Source organism: Aethalodelphis obliquidens, unplaced genomic scaffold (genome assembly GCF_003676395.1).
Source record: "Aethalodelphis obliquidens isolate GAN/ISIS:26980383/991018 unplaced genomic scaffold, ASM367639v1 scaffold10, whole genome shotgun sequence".
Classification (NCBI taxonomy): Eukaryota; Metazoa; Chordata; class Mammalia; order Artiodactyla; family Delphinidae; genus Aethalodelphis; species Aethalodelphis obliquidens.
Genome location: NW_020837954.1, coordinates 31906058 through 31913882, shown reverse-complemented (window position 1 = coordinate 31913882; position 7825 = coordinate 31906058).

Below are 7825 nucleotides of genomic sequence, written 5' to 3'. Positions count from 1 at the left end.
GCCCAGAGATGCTGCAAGCCCAGCCTTCCTCTGTAGGACACTGCCAGAACATTTTTCTCTCAAACTCTCCAAGTCACCCTGTCCAGGCACCAGACTGGAGGAAGCCCTTCTTGCTTCTATCCTAACACCCACCTGTCCTGCCTCAGTCTGTCTGGCAGTTGAATTTCCAAGTATTTTTGTCTCATGGTCCTTAAGAGACAATGAGAAAAGTAAAACCATCTAAGGTGGGCACATTTTTCTAGGTCTAGGCTGTTCAGTCTTGGCCATCGTCATATTATACCACATTTTTTTTTTTTTTTTTTTTTTTGCGGTACGCGGGCCTCTCACTGTTGTGGCCTCTCCCGTTGCGGAGCACAGGCTCCGGACGCGCAGGCCCAGCGGCCATGGCTCATGGGTCCAGCTGCTCCGTGGCATGCGGGATCCTCCTGGACCGGGGCACGAACCGGTATCCCCTGCATCGGTAGGCGGACTCTCAACCACTGCGCCACCAGGGAAGCCCCATCATCACATTATAATACGATCCTATTTAAACCTCCTAACAACACTATGAGGTAGATATTTGTCTTAGCCGAGACGCTTGTGAAAGCAGAGCCTGATACAAAGGCTCATGTGCAAGTAGATTATTTGGTAATGGAATTGGAGGAAGCAGATGTAAGGCACAGAGAGAGTGAAGAAGGACAGAAAGAAAGCATTAATGTGTTGATAAACATTTATCAGCCAGCTCTCTGGAAAAACAACTACAACCCTGACTTGTGACATTTACTATTTTCTTTCTTTTTCTATTTTATTTTATTTTTTAATTGAAGTATAGTTGATTTACAATGTTGTGTTAGTTTCAGGTGTATAGCAAATTGATTCGGTTATACATACATATATACCTATTTTTTTCAGATTCTTTTCTCTGATAGATTATTATAAAATATTGAGTATAGTCCCTGTGTTATACAGTAGGCCCTTGTTGGTTATCTACTTTATATATTGTAGTGTATATATGTTAATCCCAAACTCCTAATTTATTCCTTACCCCGCTTTCCTCTTTGGTAACCATAACTTTGTTTTCTATGTCTGTGTGTCTATCTCTGTTTTGTATATAAGTTCATTTGTATCATATTTTTTTTTTGGTATAGGTTGCTTACCTGGTGGGATAACCCAGACATTCATCCCTGAGGAATTGAGCTCTTATCTGATTTACCCTTGTCTAGCCATGGTTTTTGTAATTGTCCATTCACAATATCATAGTTGATTAACGCTACAGGAGATTCTCTGGTGAATCTTCTAGATTCCAGACATACCCCTACATGCTCCCATAGTATGGTAGAAATCCTTGCTCTTCACGGTAATCAGGGTTAATTATCTCCACCAGTAGAGTATCTCCTTTCTTCGTCTGTTAATCCACAGGCAGGAAGAGCCTAAAATGACCAAGAGGTAGTCTCAGGTTCAAAGTCAGAGGAACTTGACTGTGTCTCCTCATTTCCAACCCAGGGAATCAGGATGTACATTTTAGAAGAACCTAGGTTTACAGGGTGAGGAAATGCAAATTCTATAAATGGGTCACTGTGAATATGTTGCCGAAACTCAGCCTCTGTTCACGAGTGCCGATAGAATCACGGAGAGAGAGAGTTCTGGGTGAAGTAGAAAAGAAGAGTGTTATTGCTTTGCCAGGCAAAGGGGGCCACAGCGGGCTAATGCCCTCAAAACTGTGTCCCAGCCTGGAGGGGGTAGTGAGGGGTCTTACAGTGTTCAAGGAGCAGGGTGTGATCAGCTCGAGGACATTCTTCTGGTGGGCTGGGGGTGAGGTAAGTGGGAATCAGCTTCATCAACCTCTGTTTCAACCCATCTGGGGTCTGGGTGCTTGTGGGCAGCATACAGTTAACTTCTTCCACCTGGTGGGGATTTCAGTACCTGCAAATCAGCTCAAAGGACATGGCTCAGAATATTATCTATAGTCCTTGAGGAAGAACTAAAGGTCCTTGACTTTGTTTAATGGCTAAAGTATTATCCTTTTGTCTTGCTTGACTGTTTTCCTTTCTTTCTGCATTTTTCACTTCTCTGATTAAATTTGTTCTTTGGCTAAATTTTTCCACAGACAAAAGGCCAGTGGAGGACATGGGTGAGGGTCTATTCTGGGAAGGCCTCATAGGGTCCTGCTCGGTTACAAATGTGGTAAAAGAGGCCACATGATTTCTATTTCTTAATTCCTCTACCTGTGTATTCTAGCTATTATGTCAACCATTGGTTTGACACATAGGCAGCATTTTGGATGGCATTGCTCCAAGCCCCACAGGAGAGTGCCCCTGAGCTGATGCCTCAGCTCAGCTCAAACAAGCCATTATATCGTTGTAATAGGTGGTGGTAAGACCAGAAGATCCCATGGCCATGTACACATTAGCCTGACTTCTTTTTTTTTTTTAATTTTATTTATTTATTTATTTATTTTTGGCTGTGTTAAGTCTTCGTTGCTGTGCGCGGGCTTTCTCTAGTTGTGGCGAGCGGGGGCTACTCTTTGTTGCGGTGCACGGGCTTCTCATTGCTGTGGCTTCTCTTGCTGTGGAGCACAGGCTCTAGGCACATGGGCTTCAGTAGTTGTGGCACGTGGGCTCAGTAGTTGTGGCTCGTGGGCTCTAGAGCGCAGGCTCAGTCGTCGTGGCACACAGGCTTAGTTGCTCCGCGGCATGTGGGATCTTCCCGGGCCAGGGACCGAACCTGTGTCCCCTGCATTGGCAGGCGGATTCTTAACCACTGTGCCACCAGGGAAGTCCCAGCCTGACTTCTTTATCATAAGTTTGGGGTTCTTGATCTGAGGCAATGTTGTGCAGGATACCATGCAGATAGATCAGACATACTGTAAATATTTGGTTGGTAGGGTTAGCAAAGGCACTGTGGGTAGGAGGGCAAACCCCTATCCAGAGTATGTCAATTCTACTATGGGCAAATCACAGCCACTTTTAGGGTAGACGTGGTCCCATGCAACCAAGAGGCTCTCAAGTCTGCTAAGTGGATGCTGCCTTATAGAGGGCTCTGTGTCAGGCATTTTTGCTAGCAGGTCAGCTTCCAATGGTTAATAGCAGACCAGCCTTGGTGAGGGAAGCTGTCTTTTTGACCCCACAGAGAACTCATCCCTGCCAGCATGGAGCATGTGTCTCCAGAAATGGTGCTCTCCAATGGGCATTAGTGAGAAATACAAAGATCTGTACACTTCCATAGGTTTATCCACATGCCTTTTCTCTGGACTTCGTTGTCTCTTATCTCTCAGTTTCACCCCTTCCTAGTTTCTGAACAACTGGCTAAGCTATTTGCCACTGTTCAAAAGTATAAGTATATCAGATACGTGCCTACTTTAAAGTCCTTGTTGGCTAATTCCAATATCTGTGTTATCCCTGGGTCTATTTCTATTGCCTCTACCCCATGCACTTATGGAAAGGACACATCCATGATACAGCTACCTTTCAAAATTCTGAACAGGAATCAAAGCACAAATCAGCTATCCTGGGATCTTCAAACTTAAGTTAGATTCCATAACTCCCTCTGATCCCCTCTGATACTCATGTCTAACTTTCTATAGCCCCCCTTTCCAAACTTTCCTTCCTTAATTTAACTCAACTCAAAGGTTTTTTTTTTTTTTGCGGTATGCGGGCCTCTCACTGTTGTGGCCTCTCCCATTACGGAGCACAGGCTCCGGATGCGCAGGCTCAGCGGCCATGGCTCACGGGCCCAGCCGCTCCGCGGCATGTGGGATCTTCCCGGACCGGGGCACGAACCTGTGTCCCCTGCATCGGCAGGCGGACTCTCAACCACTGCGCCACCAGGGAAGCCCTGTTCTTCCTTCTCATGTTAGGGTAAGCTGTGACAAAGTGAAAGAGTGGGATGGACATATATACGCTACCAAACGTAAAATAGATAGCTAGTGGGAAGCAACCGCAAAGCACAGGGAGCTCAGCTCGGTGCTTTGTGACCACCTGGATGGGTAGGATAGGGAGGGTGGGAGGGAGACGCAAGAGGGAGGAGATATGGGGCTATATGTATATGCATAGCTGATTCACTTTGTTATAAAGCAGAAACTAACACACCATTGTAAAGCACTTATACTCCAATAAAGATGTTAAAAAAAAAAAGAACCTCTTTTGATCTTCCTTCCTGATAACAATTGAGAAAAATATACTTGCCAGATCAATGGCCATATACCAAATGCCAGAGGCTGTGTTGATCTGTTCTAGTGAAATACTATGTCTGATACAGCAGCTGAAATTTGGGTCATCACCCTGTTAAGTTTGTGGTAGTCTGCTGTCCTCTGTCATGACCTACCTGGTTTTTGCTGGGGACAGTCAGGTGACTTGATGGGGATCGACACTCCTACATGCTTTAAGTCTTTGGCAATGGTTCTAAGTTCTGCAGTTCCACCTGAGATGTGACATTGCTTCTGGTTTATTATCTTGGCTAGGTGTAGGAATAAGCACCCATATAACTCTTCCTATCATTCTGGCTCTAATTCCACAGGTCAGGGAATCAATGTGAAATTCTGCCAGCTATTAAGAATATCAATCCCAATTATACATTACAAATAAAATTCCATCTATCTTCTGGCCTCCATACACCCTCTATCCCTGCTCTATCTATAGGAATGTGATTGCATTTCAGGTAGCACAGACCTAGATATTCCTCTTTCCCCAGTATATAGTTACCCTAGCAAATGGACGCATGCACCTTTGAGGGTAGGTTTGGGGAAATATTTTCTATACTCACAGTGTTGCTGTTGATACCTTCCTCAACTGGACCTAGCCTCCTCTTAAATCCATCGGTCCTGGGCTTCTATACTGATTTAGATTTAGAAAATAGGTGAGGGACCGTGGTTTTGCCTTATTGCAACTTACACAGGTTTCTGCTCTCTGAGTCTTTCATTTTATTGGTTATGGAAGTTAAGTAGTACTCTGGTCTGCTCTCCATTTATCAGCACTCCTTGCAACACTATGATTGCTACAGATACCTGGTGTTCAAGGCATCCCGACTGCCACTCCAAGTCTTGCTGGCCAGTATAATTACACCTGTCTTGCCTCTGATAATTAAGCACTGCCATTCCATAATCCTCTTAGTTCTACTTGCTCTATGGAGTCCAGCTCAATGGCAGATTCCCCCTTTTTTTTTTTTTTTTGCGGTACGCGGGCCTCTCACTGCTGTGGCCTCTCCCGTTGCGGAGCACAGGCTCCGGACGCACAGGCTCAGTGGCCATGGCTCACGGGCCCAGCCGCTCCGCGGCATGTGGGATCCTCCTGGACTGGGGCACGAACCCGTGTCCCCTGCATCGGCAGGTGGACTCTCAACCACTGTGCCACCAGGGAAGCCCTCTCCCATTTTTAATAGTGACCTTCAGAGGACAGCTAAACCAAGCTTTTCAAATATTTCAGGGTCCCTCTCAGCAATGCATTCTTTGTTGTCTTAATGAAGGGAGTGTCTCTGGGCTGTCCTGGGTTATAGTCAATTGGTGGGTTTTCAGGTCTCATGTAATATATTGTTCCGCACTTTCCCGAGGCTTCTGATCCTATCAGCACTGTGCCAAGGCATTTCCTCATTTTCTGGAGGTCATTATTCTGTCCAAGCTTCAACGAACCATCCTAGTAGCATACTAGACTCAGCTCCAGGTGTGCTGCCGGATCAGTGTACCCTGAGTTACATAAAAGTACTACACAAGCTTTTTCACACCAGTGGTCTTTTTAATAGAAATGAATATCGATGCCAAGGCACCTGGGAGGTTGTGAGGCCTTGAAAACCTAAAGATGGAGCCCAGTAAGTTCACTTTCTTAGAAGCAGAAACTTCATCTTACTGAGGGAGATAAGGTTTGACATCAGGCCAGCCCTAGCTGTTGATGGCTGGTAGAGGGGAAGCCTGGACTCTGGGAACTGAAAGAAAAGTGGTCAGTGTCACAAAATGGTCACAGTCATCACCAACTTTTTATATGATATGATCATTTCTGTGATTCATGTAGGGACAGGCACCTGAGAGCTTAGATAACATGTTAAAATAAAACAATAACTTTGAGAATCCTGGACGTATGACCATTGATAATTTGCATATAAATGGAGTCAAATGTTGTAAACCACATTTCTTTCTCTTCCTTTGCTTTCTATTATAATCCTGAAAAATTAGCCTCTGAGGACTTAAATTTTGATGTCCAGCTAAGGTGAGGAAGTGTTTTCCTGTGGCTCATCATGCATAGTGATGATGATGATGAAGAATTTTAATAGGGAGTGTACTATGTGCCAGGCACTGTTCTATGCACTTTGCATATATAAATCTATTCAGTCTTCACAACCCTAGGAAGTAGGTATAATATTCTTATCTTCTCTTTACATATAATCCTTCCCTCATCACTTCTTTTTTTAAAATTTATTTTATTTATTTATTTTTGGCTGTGTTGGGTCTTCGTTGCTGTGCACAGGCTTTCTCTAGTTGCGGTGAGCGGGGGCTACTCTTCGTTGCGGTGTGTGGGCTTCTCATTGCAGTGGCTTCTCTTGTTGCAGAGCACGGGCTCTAGGCATGCAGACTTCAGTAGTTGCAGCATGAGGGCTCAGTAGTTGTGGCTCGTGGGCTCTAGAGCGCAGGCTCAGTACTTGTGGTGCACGGGCTTAGGTGCTCTGCGGCATGTGGGATCTTCCTGGACCGGGGTTTGAACCCGTGTCCCCTGCATCGGCAGGAGGATTCTTAACCACTGCGCCGCCAGGGAAGCCCCTCCTCATCATTTCTTCAAACCTGCTTCCCGCTGGTGAACTGAGCAGGACTGATGGGCGCCAGGTCTCTCACCTGAGCCACCTAGAGGAGAAGACACATCACAGCACATCTGCTGAGTACCCCTAAACCACTGATCAGATGTTTGCTTCCACTTCTCATTCATCTTACCCCTTGGATCTAAGCAAGCAGTAACTATTTAAGTATCGTGGATGCTTGTCTAGCAACCTGTCTGTGGGAGATTGAAGAAGGCCACAAATTAATTAATAATCCTATTGAGAGGTGGAGTCTAATTTGCTCCTCCTTGAATTCGAGCTGGCTTGTTTCACTATACAATGTGGTAGCAGTGTTGCTCTGAGACTTCTGAGACTGGATCAAAAGAAGCCTTGCAGCTTTCACCTGGGTTTCTGGGGAGCCCTGAGCTGCCACGTAAGAAATTTGACTTCTCCAAGTTTACCATGCCGGAGAGGCCATGGGTAGGTGCTCAGCTGACAGTCTCAGCTGAGGTCAGCCTTCCAGCCAACACTACCAAGACGCCAGACCTTTGAGTGGAGCTGACTCGGGCCCCTACACAAGCCCACCTGCTGGCTGGCTACCACCAAGTGACCTCCACTGAAACCACATGGAAAGGAAGAATTACTCATCTGAGTCCTGCCTGGACTCCCAACCCATGAAATCATGAAATTTAATAAGACGATTGATGTTTTAAGCCACTAACTTTTGGGAGTAGTTGTTACACAGCAGTAGGCAACCAGAGTAGTCTCCAGGCTTGAAGAGTGGCAGAGGTGATAGTGGGGGATGGTGAGGTAGTGAGGGTTTGGGGGAAGTTTGTGCACATATTTTGAAGATTTGCTGTTACCTCTGTAATTATGTTCACCACTGAGCTTCTGGTGAAAAGAGGAGAGAATGCTGATAACTTTCTTTTCCAGGCATTAGTCCTACTTGAGGCCTGCTTGCACTTCCTTTCTTGGGGCCATGAAATGCCCCAATCTCCTTTTCTGCTTTAGGTGGTTTGAAGTCAGCTCCTGTTATACATAAACAAAAGAGCCTGAGTTAAGAAATTAAGACTCTGTAAGTTCCCTCCCAGCCCCAGTGTCCCGTGGCTCT